General features: G+C 40.7%; 1 protein-coding gene and 1 non-coding gene across 2 annotated transcripts in view; both read left to right on the top strand.

The window, feature by feature from the left end:
* ATRNL1 (attractin like 1) overlaps nucleotides 1-14,733 on the top strand; it is a 548,298-nt gene that overhangs the window by 481,699 nt on the left and 51,866 nt on the right. The window lies entirely within an intron of this gene.
* On the top strand, nucleotides 8,007-8,125 carry LOC112470154. The gene has a single exon (XR_003042870.1). It is a non-coding gene; the product is annotated as a 5S ribosomal RNA (ribosomal RNA).

Here is a 14,733-nt window from a genome sequence, read left to right as displayed (position 1 = left end):
TCTTTCCTTTAATATGAAAGCCAAAATTATGCTTTATCATCAGACATTTTAAAAAAATCTAGCCCGCTATTCTGTCTAAGGCAGGGAATTTCCTAAATCAATACTGAAACACCATAGAACTTTCCCATAATCTCACAAGCCAAATATATCAGTGGCAATGACAAGAAGAAGTATATTTCCTTTCAGAAATTTTTTTTAGCCATATCCTTTCTGCTGGATTCATCTGGACAGATCTCACTGAGGTTATCAGTGTGTTTAGAATTTGATGGTTCTAGCCCTGGAAAAGCTTGGTCAGATTCATATATATATATGTTTATTGGACTTCCAACAATGAACCGTTTGAAATCTAATTCCACTGAATGATCCTGGTGAACAGTGAGCTAAATGAAAATGCTTTCAAGTAAAGAACTGTTGAAAGATTCAGGAACTGCTTGACCAGCAGAAACTGGCCATGGACTCGAGAGTCTATAAACTCTGGGCCATCATGGATAATTGAAAGTCATAATCTTCCAAAGAGCTTTAATTGAATATTCAGAAATCTGTATGAAAATAAACTGAGTCAACTAAAGAATAAACACAGCTAAACTAAGCAATATAAATCTTCAAAAGAAGAATCCTAATTAAAAAGATATATTGCACTCCCTGGACTTTGCCATTCTGGTTGTTTTCAGTATTATGCCACTGGGAAAATTCAGCTGTTTCTAATCAAATAATTTAAACTCCCATGCTGGGGCTTAAGGGTGAATTCTCCCATTTTTCTCTTGCTACTTGTTTGGGGGATAAAGCAGTACAAATTGTTCAGACACCAATCAGATTTATCATCCTGTGCCTTTTGATGACATCCATCTGTTTATCTAAGAAGCCATTAAAGACTTATTGAGTTACAGCACTATGGAGAAAATTGGGTTATCATCTATGGTTAAATCCAATTCTTGCATCTGCCATCTTTTCAGCTTATGTGGTGTATTCTGAAATTACCCTGACTTGCAGACCTACACTACAAGAATACATTTGCTTCATCGCCTTTTTTATGTCATTTCTAGAGAATTTCTAATGCATGAGCAATTTGTGGTTCAGGAAAATGTTGACAGAAAGATGTCAGTGCTTTCTCTTGTTAAAAGTTCAAAAGCCTAATAGGGACTGTGCCAGCTTAAAAGTCTTATCCAAAAGTGAGCACTGTTCAATTCTGAGCTTTGTATTTAGTCTAGCCTCTTCAAAAAAAAAAATTTTTTTTTGACTCTAGGTCACAGAGGAAGAATTGTGTTCATCAGAAGATAAAGATAAATTTTATCAAGTCAAAATTCAAATAGACCAAAAAAAGTGAGAGCTCATCACAAATGGTGTTCAATAAATACCAGCAGGTAAACTGATAAGACACAAAGGACCCAATCTTCCTAGGAATGACTAGGTAGGAGTTCAGGGCTTATCTTATAAGTCAAGCAGCTTAAGCAATGCTAAAAGTCATGTTTTCTGAGCTGGCTGAAGAGGCGATGGACTGTGTGGAGAAAACTAATTGAAATAAAGTGAATATTTGCAGTTTCCTGGAGATGCTGTTATATCCTGACTGCAGGAGCTCCAGAGAAAGCGCAAGTGTAAATCAGGCAGATGCGTCAGTTTGCCAGTTTTTCGAGCATTTGTCAGAAGAATAATGAAGACTCCAGGAATACAGCATTTCCTTGATTTGTTTATGTAAATCAGGTCAGAATTCTGGGAAGCCTAGATTTTCTGGGAATCTTCAAGGATTACAGCATAGCTGTGCTTCCTTAAAACCTAGCCATACGCGCTGTTTATTGGCCATTTAAGGAGGTCCTTCCTATCATATTTCACAGTGTCCTTTAATTGTTTTCCTCATTGCGAGATAAGTACCCTGAAATGGGAGACAATAGCTGTGCAACAGCTGAGCATAATCAATTGAGAACAACATGCAGATGTGGCTGGTTTCAGAAAGAAATTCCTTAGTCTGTATCTACCTGTTTGCTTGTCCGTGACCTTCATACAGCTCTGTCTGTGCTGTCGGCAGAGAAGCTGGTTTTGTAAGTCACCGGCAATGCCACAATGTTAGAAAGCTATTTCCAAGGCAAGGATGACCAGGAACAAGGACGTGGACCCCAGAGTAGCAAATATGAGGCAGAAGAGTCTCCTGGGAGGATTTCATACCCTACTAAATTCAGCCAAGGTGAATATGAGTAGAACTGAAAAAGCTTCTTTTCAGTGTGAGAAGTGTTATACGTTATGACTTTAAGGGCTATGGCCTTTCTCTCTTGACCACTCTAGTCCATCTGTAAAATGCTTCCCTAACTCGCTCAGGTCTGAAATTCTGTGCCTTAAGGTAATTTTTGGTTGGAGAAAGGAGGAGTGAGGGCCCTTGAGCTAGAGGGAAAAAGAACACTTTGTTGCCACAAAGCTTTTGCCTGGGATCTACTCTGTGGGTTGTCTATTAGCTAAATATTTTGACTTTCAGTCAAAATGGCAGAGGAAAATATACTGGCAACGTGTCATTCATTCACTCAAAGACTGGTTTTAGAATACGTACGGACTATCTCATAACATTTTACTTAAAAACTTAATTAATTTTAGCGTTCAGGTAAGAAAAATGACATCGAGAATTCTGTCAAGAAGGTTCTCAGTAATTCCATTGATTGATCAGTTAAGGGTGTTAACCCAGATACAAATAGCTACTGGAATGGCTAAAAGCGAGGCTCTGAAGATGTAGTGGGAATTGCCGGGGGCAGTAGGTCTGGGAGAACCAACGTGAGACAGCGCAATAATGTCTCCTCTCCGTCATCTTCCCACCCCCTGATCTTCTACACAGCTCTCCGTGCTTCTCAGATATGGTTGCTGTCTCTCCTCCAGCCTGCTGGCAATCCGTTGCCTTTTCTGCCTGTCGGTGACATCCTCCTCCACGTTTCGGGGTTACCCTAAGGCTTCCTTATAATTCAGAGTCCAGGGCCAGAGGTACCTTGTAGGTGGTGGGCTGAGTTCTTCCAGCTTGAAAATTACCTCTCTGATTGCCCTACCTCTCAACTGAAGTGTCCGTTCTCACACTAACCAGCACTAATTAAAGAAGATAGCATAACCAAGTGGTAACCGGGTCCCTGCCTTATTTTAGGTTGCCCTCCATTACTGACTAGGGAAATGAAGATGTTGTTTACCTTTACAGGTGTTTCTTGAGAGTCCATTTCTTCAGTACTGGGCACTATTGAAGAAAGGAATTAATGTTATGCACAAACTTTAGGACTAGAAAAGAAAATTTAGATATTTACTTTTCTGAAGGATGCTATCATCTCAGGCAGATGAGAAATAATATGTGAACTTTTTATAAAAGATCAAAATGAGAGAAAAAAATTCGCTAAATGTTATGGAATGGATTGTGTTCCCCAAAATTTATATGTTGCAGCCCTAAGCCTCAGTGTGGCCGCATTTGGACTTACAGCCTTTAAAGAGGTAATTAATGTTGAATGAAGTCATTTGGTTGGGCCTTAATTCTATAGGGATGCTGTCTTCATAGGAAAAGGAAGATACACCAGGGGGTTGTGCACACAGAGAAAAGTCTATGTGAGAACACAGAGGAAGGCAGCCAGCTGCAAGCCAAGGAGAGAGGCCTCAAAAGGCCTCATTCTACACCTGCTGACACCTTGATCTCGGACTCCTAGTCTCCAGAACTGTGTTCTGTTGTTTAAGCCACTCAGTCTGTAATGTTTTGTTATGGAAGCCCTAGCAGACGAATACACTGAAAGTTCAACGGAGTCAGCAGAACCTGAATTTTCAAGAGATGAGCAGGACTTAGGTAGACAATATAAAAGGAGAAGTCAGTGGAGGAACTCATGAACAAAGAAGAGTTAGAAAGTCGAGCGATTTGCAACTGGGGAGTCGCTAAGGCAGATAGAAGACAGCAGAAAAGCCCTCACTCCCAAGATGCACTTGAATTTGATCTGATGGGAATTGGGAAACCATTATGGGTTGTTGAGCAGGGACCGACCTACAAATGGAGGGTTTTAAGAAAATTAACTTTGCTGCATTATGCCAGCTCAATTGTAAAAGATTCAGACCAGAAGTGGAAGACAAGTCAGGAAAAAAAATTAAAGTTATCCAAGCAGGTAAGGGTCCAGATAGTGCTAGAAAAAGAGAGTATCTGACGAATTTGAAAGCTATTACAAAGTAAGAATTGATAGGACTTGCTGACAAAATTGAATTAAATTGACTAATAAATCATTTATCTTTTGTGCATCTCAGCATTATACGTCTCTACCAGTGAACTCATTAAAGAGATTTTTATGTTAACAGCAAAGTTTTTAATATAAGTTGATTTGAGAGCTCTTTTCCAGTTGAATAAAATTAGCGAGCTGTTGGAATTAACCTAAAGATCTTAGTAAGCAAGGCATCATTAAAAATTGGGTGATCTATATAAATAAAACATCCAGGCAATTGAAACTTACTGTCATTAACCAGTTCGGGGAAGGAGAGGGCTTAGCCAGTCAGATAGCACTTTGGGGTCGGGTTATCCTGAGGTTCACATTGAGGAACAAGGTCGGGGTCAATTTTTCTATTAGTCCAGAAAGAGACTCTAAAAGAAATCCCTCCAAACCAAGATATCAGTCCCTGAAACAAAAAGGATCGTGGAGTGAGGGTGAAGATCTAAGGATCTAAATCGAGTTCATTCATTTGTGAAATAGTATTGCTGATGTGTATGGGGCATGTAGCGTGGACTAAGGGCTTTGTGTAGGTCGTTTGTTTCCTTTATATGCTATGAGCACTTACTAAATGTGAGCTCAGAGGGAACAAAATAGGAGTGGTCCCTGCCCTAATGAAGCTTACTGTACGGTGTGGGAGACAGGCATCAAACAAGTAATCACACATATGTGTACCTAATTACAAATTACGATAATTGCAGTGAAGGAAAATGCAGGATGGTATGAAAGAAGGTTCCTCATTTAGATTTAGTGGTTATAGATGGACTCCCTGAGTGAAAGACATCACTGTGGGAATTTTGAAGGATGACCAGGGACAGCCAAAGACTGGAAGAAAGAGATTTTGGGGCAGAAATGAGGTCAGTGATTTGCAGGGGGCCAGAGGGCTGGCTGTTGGCATTGCAAAGTTGTGGCAGCTTGGGTTGAGATCTGGTCTTTAAGAGACTTGAGTTCACTTGCAAAGAGTTTAATCTCCAAATCCAGGGCCTGAATAAAGCCAACCATTAAAGACTGGGGCCTTGGCTTAAGGCAGCATTCAGTCATGGCGACATTGAAAAGCTATACTGAGACTCTTGAATACAAAGTAAAAATGGGACAAATGTAAGTGTGAATGAACCACTACCTGTAAGGCCCTCATATTACCCAGCCACGTCCTATAGGCACAAGCTAAATGACCAAGGCATCATGCTTTAATGGTCACCACGTCGGATTTGTGTCAGATGCATGTGGACCACTCCCTAGGTGTTTTATCCTGGGAGGACACTTAGTCTTTTTCAGCATAAGTGTTTCTTTTTGTAAAATGGGGATAACATTACCTATGTCTTAGGAGTAGCGAAAGGCTAAAACGAGTTAATATCTATAACATGCTTAATTCAGTGCTTGACCGACAATATATGTCCTTTCTTCACACGTCGCTAAATCATTTGCTCTTCCATTTGGTTCATATTTATTTGGGGAATAACATGCAAATATCTACATACCTAGTAAAATGCACAAACTTTCTAACCAACATTGACTTCGCCGTTCAGAGGTTTGTCTGCGTCTCTTTTACCTTTCTCCTTTTTTATTGTGTTTCTCACTTTTGAGCCTCTCTGAAGTGAAATCCTCAGATTAGGGGAGGGTAATGGGGTTACTATGTAAGTTTACTCAGACATAGAATTCAGTGTGTGCTCAATTAAGGTTTGATGAATCAATGATTACTGCATAATTACAGAGATTTGACGGTGATAAACATAATTAATTGCTAAGATACTATATATTAAATAATAATTTTAAAGCATTTTTGGTAATTTGTGTTTTTAAGTGGTTAGTAAACGGAATTCTAACTTCCTGCTCTCGGAACATTCTCTTAGCTATGAGCTTGCCGTGTTTTAATTAAAGAACTGTTCCGACAGTTCCGGGAAAGGAAACATTTTTTCTGTTTAAAACATTTCTAGCATTTCAGCTAAACAATTTATCTAGAATGATTTTCCCTTTAAAAGGCATAGTACACAATTAGAAGCATAGTACAGTAAATTTTCTGCCTTATGGATCCAAGCCAAGAGCCATACAACTTTTGTGCTCTATAAGCAATTGCAAACTAAAATGAGTAACTGGTATATTGTAATAGAGCTGTTTTGAGCTGCTATTACCATAGACTACTTTTCCGGCTTTCTTAGAAGTATGAGAACAAAATTGAGAAGGAGGCATCTATCTGATTGAAGTTAGAATGCTACTTGCATTGTATTTCACTTTAGGCAGAATGGAAGTCATTTTATTTGCTATTAATGTGAATAAAGAAATCACTCCTTTTCAGAATGTAACCTGCGAACAAAAGAGACCTGTAGCCAGTATCCACAGCTAGAAATACGGCTGCCTGTATAGACTTAGATATCCCTGAGTTTGGTCAGATCCTTGGAGACCACTGGGAAAATCGGAGTGGGAAGACTATAAATTTGCTCAAATCAATAATGTCTGTCAGGAAATACTAAACCCCCTGTTAGCTGTTTCTCCAGAATGTGGCAGTGCGGGTAGACCCAATCCAGAGTCTCTGTCCGCATAGACAGTTGGATCAGGAATCAAGGTATATTAATGGCAACTAGTCGGTAAGGTGCACTGCTATTCAAGTATTTCCCCTACAGTAGTACCTGGATGAGACTTTTATTTGGACTTTGGGAACAAAAGCATTGCTTAAGAATATTTAACTCTTAGTAAATATAAACAGTAAACAATATCACCACAATTAACTTTAAATATATCAGCCAACCACATAGCTATAGAAATGCTCTATGTTGGTTTCATCCCTTTAAAATTTTGGCAATGTGTTCCCCTTAATATGTGGATTTCACTGTTTTATACGTTTACCCCAAAATATTTAGTGAGTACCAACAAAATTCTAAGCGCTGTGGTAGGCCCTGGGTAAATGGCACTAAGTGGGGTAAACACCGACTCTACCCTTTCGGACGCTGGCAGCCTGATGTGGGAGTGTCCTAGAGAAGTCCAGCGGTGCCACAGAATCCTTTCTGCAGATGGAGCCTTTGGAGCAATCCCAGCAGATGAACGTGGAGTCGCTCTGGTAGAAAGGGGCAAGGCGAGAAACCCGCCCTCCCCTTTCTCCTCGCCGCCCCCTTGACGAACCTCTTGAGGGCTCTGTGGACCTAGTTTAAAAGCCACTTTGCATGTGGTCTGATGTGCAGAATGATGGCGGAACCTCTGCTCCGCAGGACACCATCCCAGCTAAATCTGTTTCAGATCCTGTTGGCCAGCCTCGCTCACTGGCCGTATATACCGAGGACACAGATTTTTCTAGCCAACCTCATGCTCCACAATTTGATGTTTGCAATGAGAGACATGATCTCTTTATCACTGTGGTTTAGACAGGAGAGAATGCCACTAGGAAGATACTTCTCTCAGGAAATAGATAGCTATAAGAAATTGTAAGAAAGAAGTAAATGTGGATAACTTAGAGAAAACCTCAGGGTACCTATACACACCCACACTCATCTTAGCCAAATGCTTCGAAACTGCCAAGGGGGTCTAAACTAGCAGAGTAGCAGATAATATCAGCGTGTCTCTAGTTGGTACAGATTAATCTGGGGAGGTGGGCAGGGCACATACTGTATAGCAAATTTCTTTTGCTCTTTCTCTGTCCTAGAGGGACACGGAGATGTACTTCATTTATACCGAGAGTAAGAAGGTCCCACTTGACATTGTATTGTGGCTCTGTAGTTTCAAGATTCTGTTCTCTGCTGCATAATATATGTGTTTTTTAGTACCCATTCCGTTAATGCTAGTGCCCCCGATGCTGTGTAGACATGTGTACTACAAATAGCTTCTTTAATCTACGGCCATGCCACCCTGAACATGCCCGATCTCATCTGATCTCGGAAGCTAAGCAGGATTGGGCCTGGTTAATACTTGGATGGGAGACCACCTAAGAAGACCAGGTGCTGTAGGCATTTAAAAAAAAGAAGAAGAAGAAAGCTTCTTGGCCCAGCAGCGCCATAGCCTGTACTTGTAGAAAAATTTACCTCCTCGTTGTTTAATTGAAGGATTGGAAGATTCCAGTGGTAGGAATGAGAAAAGATGAAGGTATGGGGTTCTTTAGGCATTTAAAATAGTTTAAGGAAAAGAAAAATTATAATGGCTATCACATATATGAAACATTCTATGCCAGATAAAAAGGTATATGTGCATGCATTCATACACTCACTTAAATGCTTGCAGCAGCCCTATCTAATAAACCAACTTATTACTGAAAATTTTGGGATAGGGAGGCTAAGACAAAGCAATTTGCCCGAGATCACACAGCCTGTAAGTAATAGAGTCAGGATTTGAACCCAGTCTGGCTGTCAAGTCAGTGCTTTTAGCACACCGCTAGGGGAGCCCTCTGCAGTAGGTAGAGGGCAGATATCTTTGTAAGCCAAATATGGGTGCAAAAGCAGTGAGATTGTAAAATAGGGTAAAAGGAATTGTGAGGAGAGAAATTAGGAACTTTGAATGGAATAGAGGACAAGGTTAACTGGGGAAGACCCTAACTATGATGATTAAAACTGATCACTAAGCTGCTTTAAATCATTTGAGAAGTAGATGGTAGATAAATTATAATTAAATAATAATCGCCATGTGTTTCTTTGAAAGGAACACTAGAGATGCTGGCCAAATTGTGATTCAAGTGGTTTCAAGGAAAGCATTTTCAACCTGAAACTGAGGTTGCACTCACTCATGGGCACCGATAAATCAGGGAGCCAAGAAGAGGTTGTGCATGATGGGTGGGAACTAGTTAAAAGAACAGCATGGAGAAGACTTGGGGGTCACAGTGGAGTGGTAAAAGCTGGGTTCAGGAGTCAGGAAAATTTTCAGTAACTAGAACTCAGAATTCACCAGATGGTAAAAGCTGACATAGCAAAGATGATGCCGATCATCTTTGGAAATGAGGCAAAGACTGTGTCAGACGGGAATCATCTCATATGCCGAACCAACAACCAAAATTATTTCAGGATAAAGTCGTCTTGCTCAGGACCTCGGATAGAGTGCTTTATTCAGACTGGCCGGTGCTGTCAGCCCAGGAGGTAGATACGTAGCTCATACTAAAAGCTCCCTTTTCCGAAGGACCCAAGGGTCTGAGACGCTGGATTCCACCGCAGCCTGGGTCTAGGGTCAGGAGAAAAGCGGGGGCATCTCAAGCTCTGCCTAGAGGAAACCTATGGTGAATAAAAAGGTAGTGGAACTGGAAGGGTTCGTGGACCGGCGCCGAGTGAGCGCTGCGTTTCAGGCCCCACTCGCCCCCTCTCCAGGCGCTCGCACAGCCGTTCGCATCGCCCCCGAGGCTGCTTCCGTTTCTACCGGGACAGTGATGCGCAGGTGCTCAGACGCACCGACACCAGAACTCAGTAGCTTTCTCCCACTCGGTCGCTCTTCCCTGCGCTGGGTTCTCGCTCGTTTGCCTAACCAAAATAGCAAAATCATCTCTGACTCCTCCTTCATCCTTTCCATTTAGTCAAACACAAGTGTCGATCCCGCCTCTGACTATTTCTGTAGTTCAAAAAGCCAGGGACTTTATATCTTTTACTCATTACGGGGTGTCTTTTCTCATCCGTTGTAGCCATTTTGGAAACGTGGAATCTGATGCTTAGATGAGTTCGATATTTTGGCCCTAAATGAGTGCTACCTGCTCAGGTCCATCTGACTCCACGTCCCATGTGCTTTTCCACCTGCCTTGCACGGTGCTCATCACTTTCTCCAGGACCTTCTAAGTGGCTTCCATCCCTCACTGTCCTCTCCACACTGCGGCTACAGGTAATTTTCTCGAACACATTTAGCCTGTTCTCTCACGCAAAGATCGTTGAAGGCTAGCCATTTCTAACCAGGTAAAATTCAAACTCCTCGACTCGGCAGCCCTCACTTATTTGCCCAGCCTCGTCTTCTAACTCTCAGGCCTCAGCTCCAAACGGAAGGGCTTCTGTTCCCCACTGGCTCTTGGGTGTCTGCTCATCATACTGCTATAGCATTAACCACTTTGTGCGCTGGCTGGTTTTTTTAATTAGCTAGATGTCTCCTGACACCTCAGCCATTGCCAACCAGTGAGCCTTAGTGCTCCCTGCCTCCCAACAGGCTGCTAGTTATTTCTGGAAGTCCCCAAAGGAATGAACCACAGTTACCATGTGACTTCGGCTCTGTTCGAACCCTCTGGTTCCAGCCATCCCTTGTCCATGTTCCCTGCCCATAAAGCCTTTAGATGCCTCCCACTGCTATGGTCTGTCACAGGATCAGACGCCAGTAACTACCCAAGGCTGCAGCCTCTTGATAATCCCAAACTCTTATTCTCAAAGACACCAGACTTGGGTTCAGTTTTGCACAGGATTGTGGGAGCATACCTCTGCTCCTGGACACCTCTCTTCATAGCCATCGCAACCTTGCAAGCATGTCTTCACCCCTCCTGCACAGGGGACACGTCCAGCCCACAAGCCCCAGTGGGAAAATAGTTGCCGTTTCTTTCCCTGCTATGCTCCTCCTTCCATCTCGGACTCCTTCCTCAACAAAACTTCCTTCTCTTCTGTTAGAAAAACAAACCTCTCATGCATATGAGTGAGTGAGTTTCAGCTGTTAGGAGTCAGCAGGCAATTATATCTTTAGGTATAAACCCAACAGAAATGGATATGTCCTTAAACCAAAGGACACATGCCCTTATACCAAAGGACAAGCAAGGACTTGAACAAAAATGTTTTTAGCAGTATAATTGTAATAGCTAAAAGCTGGAAACAAACCAAACAGCCATCAACAGTAGAATGGACGAAAAAGTGTAGTATATTTATACACAGGACTAGCACACAGCAGTAGAATAAACAGACTATTGCTACATGCAACAGCATCGATGAATCTCATGTAAGGCTGAACAAAAGTCAGCCACAAGAGTATGTACTGTACGATTCCATTTATATAAAGTTGTTTTGTTTTGTTTTTTTGACAATCAGTGGTGATAAGAGTCAGTTTAGTAGTTGCCTCTGAAGAGGAGAGAGCAGAGGGAGCCTTCTAGGGTTTTGGTAGAGAACTGTGACTTTGGGAGTGAATGTCCCAAGTTTGAGCCATCTGCTGGGGTCGGGTAAGGCTCGCTGAGCTGTTCAGAAGTGGCCCACGTCCTTCTGATGCACATGAGGTCTTTCTGTGCCCTCCGCGCTCAGCCTGTGGAGGGGCATTTGCGATGGACGTGGAAAAGTACATTTCTCAATAGCGTGGTGTCCACTGCCCATAGGAAGGAAGCTGGTGGTAAAATTCCAGAGAAAACAGGACATTTAGAGATGAGCTCCGGTAGCAGCAGCATTGGGACTGAAGGGAGAAGGGAACCAGCCGTCACAAACGAGCAAAAGAAAATATCAGTTTCCATCCGGATCCCACCTATGCCTGGCTGTTTCAGCCATCACCACTCCAGAAGGATGGGAGATTGTATTTTAGCTCATCTCTCTTTATATCTGGCCTAATATTTCTTTTGGCAATCTGTGCTTATGAAGCACTTATAAACAGAATTCTGGCCGATTTTTAAGGATGGCAGATACGATACACCAATTAACTACAGAAAGGTTTGAATTTAGGATGGTTTTATTTCACCCTGCAGAATGTTTACATAGCTGGCTGCTGCAGACCACAGTCTCAGAGCCCCGTCCCTCTCGTAGTGGATCCTAGCTGTCGGGAGATCCTCGGCAAACAACAACCACAAAAAGCATTAAGCTCTTCTTCCTAATTATCTCTCTCTGTAAATATCTAATTATCGTTGAAAACAAATTGCATGTTACGGAGATAATGTGTGGGGAGCCGTTGATCTGTTGGGCTTCTGCTTTTGAATTCTTGAGTCGGTGCTGCAGCTGCTGGAGCAAACAATTTTGCCACCTGGACACTTCATTATGATTTCATGTTTAAATGCAAAAACTGCTGAAGAGAGGTTCTGTCTGATGGACTTGGCTTCTTCAGGCATTTGTACTTAGATATGCATCACACGTACAGCTTTTCCAAATGTTCCAGGTAGCTGGGAATATTGAATAATTGAGCATTCAGAGGGACAGAATTACAAAGGAGCAGTGGGAATACAGTGATACCAATAAGGAATTAACTTCTCTAATTCTTTCTTTTATCAGTGCACAAAGGTCTGCAGCTTTTTATGACATTTCTCAGTAACTGCATGGGATTTTCTTCATAAACGCTGATCCGAAAAGTACACATTCCCAAAGATTACCTGATAATTGCACCTACTATAATATGCTTAAACCTAATTAACATTCAATCTTCACTTTAGAGAATAGAAATTACCAGGTACTTATCCTATAATTACATTTTTGTGCGTTTGCTATTGTAATCCCTGGCATTAACTATATAATTAAATGATGAACAGTGACTGTATAAGCAGAGAGTACTTATGTAAAATTTGTGCCTTACCCAAAATAAATAAAATAAAACAAACAGATTCAAAGAATCATGTCTCATTGTAAATTCCATTGTACTCAGTGAGATTGTATAGCATGTCAAGAATTAATAACGATACTGTTAGCTCCTTGGAGGTGGGAAGATGGTAATATTGCCCCACTGTCAGGAAGACATCCATTGTGGATCATCTCACCAGTTAGGACGAGTTGCACCAAGCAGTTCTCTCTATATTCTCTGGGTGTACAACTAATAACAAGTACTTAGAACTTGTCTTGCTCAATATGGCCTCTCTCTAAGCTATTAAGTCTAGTAGTTTTTTTTCTGATGCTTTGTGTAAGAATGCTTTTAAAAAATAATGATTTCTTTTGACTATAATACAAATATATATTCATTGTAGAAAGTGTGTAAAATATTGAGAAATGCACAAAAGGAAATATAAAGCGCTTATAATACCATATCAGTGTTAACTTTTTGTTCTCTGTGCTTCCAGTCTGTTCTAGATGAATCTCTCATTAGATAATCAGATACATACATACATACATACATACATACATACATTGATAGATAGATGATAGATAGATAGATAGATAGATAGATAGATAGATAGATAGATAGATAGATGATAGATATAATATTGCTTTTTTAAGCAACGTATTGTGAACATTTTAATGAAGTATTATTTCTCAACACATTTCCCATGATCTCATAAAACTCTGCAATATTGATAGTCTTTCACCATTAATAATTATCATTTTACACTTCACTGTGTGAGGGTCCTCTAAGAGAGTTTTTAAATGTTGTTTCATGAAAGCGCATTCTAGATGATCCATTCTCAATAATTACCTCATGACAGTTTTCAGCGCCTGAGTTTGCATCTACATTCCCCGTGTACTGGAGCCATGGTGTGCCACTTTTATTGTTGTGGACTGATGAGAAAGGGCAGAGGTCAAATTCGTAAGTAAATGACAGTATTCTTAGTTCCACCAAGTGAAACCAAAAGACGTCATAGTGTGCGAGACAAAAGTTCAAATAGAAACAGGTGGCGGCAGAATTGAGTCATCACATGGAGGCAGCATCTTTTCATAGCAAGCAGTAGTCAAGGTTCAAGTGAATGAACTCAGTCACCCTAAATTAATGCTGTTGATTTGAACTCGGTTTGTTTGTAAATATTGCATTTAATTATATAAGAGCTATGATCATAAAGAGTTGCTATATGATTTTATATTGTGACACATTTAACTTAGTAAAAATAGTTTGAGTTAATATTGGAGAGTGCTCTGTAAGAAGTTTTCTTTTAAAGTGGATCAATACAGTTCCTCAATTTGGGTTGCACTGTTCTCATAGTTGCATCTTTATGCATAGCCTTAGAATAAATTATTTCCTTAGGGAAATTTCCTACACATAAAATTCTCCTAAATATTATAAACATTCAAGGCGTTTGATGTTTTTGTCAAATTTGAATAGTTACCGTTTCTCCCTTTAGTTTCACCGTCATTTGCAGTTATTTTCCACAATAGCCCACTCATTTTAGTTTACTAAATATTTATTGAGAGCTCACCATGCACGGCCATCATGCTTGCCACTGAGCCTTCAAAGATGGATGAACTTAGTGTCTGTCCCCATAGGAGCCCACTCACTAGTAGGAAGGTGATTGCCTAAGCCAGCAGTCCTCAACTGTTTGTTTTCACTTTTAGAAATGATGGAGCACCCTGAAGAGCTTTTGTTTTTGTGGATTAGATCTATCGATACGTACTGCATTAGAAAATGAATAAATTCTTTAAATGCCATAATCCTTATTTTCACTTAAAAGCTTATATTTTATCATTGGCCACACATACTGTTAGCTGTTTTCCTTGAAGTGATGGGCATTTGTTCATTTTTGGAGAAAATGTCTGCCATATTACCCACGTCTGCATAACCATAATTTGTCAGTCACTCATTTAAGATAAAAATGGTGTCCCATAAGAAAAATGCAGCTAGTTCAGCTGGCAATTCAAACAATCAAGTAAGTGCTTTCCCTGAGACAGCCATCATACTTCAGTACGCAGAAGTGCTTGATGTGTGCTTGCCATTATATCACATAGAACATTAAGAAGACATGTACACAACAGTCAAGATTTAAAGGATTAAAACATTCTTATGTGAAATCGGC

Source organism: Pteropus alecto, unplaced genomic scaffold (genome assembly GCF_000325575.1).
Source record: "Pteropus alecto unplaced genomic scaffold, ASM32557v1 scaffold177, whole genome shotgun sequence".
Classification (NCBI taxonomy): domain Eukaryota; kingdom Metazoa; phylum Chordata; class Mammalia; order Chiroptera; family Pteropodidae; genus Pteropus; species Pteropus alecto.
The sequence above is the reverse complement of the archived record's forward strand: the minus strand, read 5'-3'. Positions and strand labels throughout refer to the sequence as shown.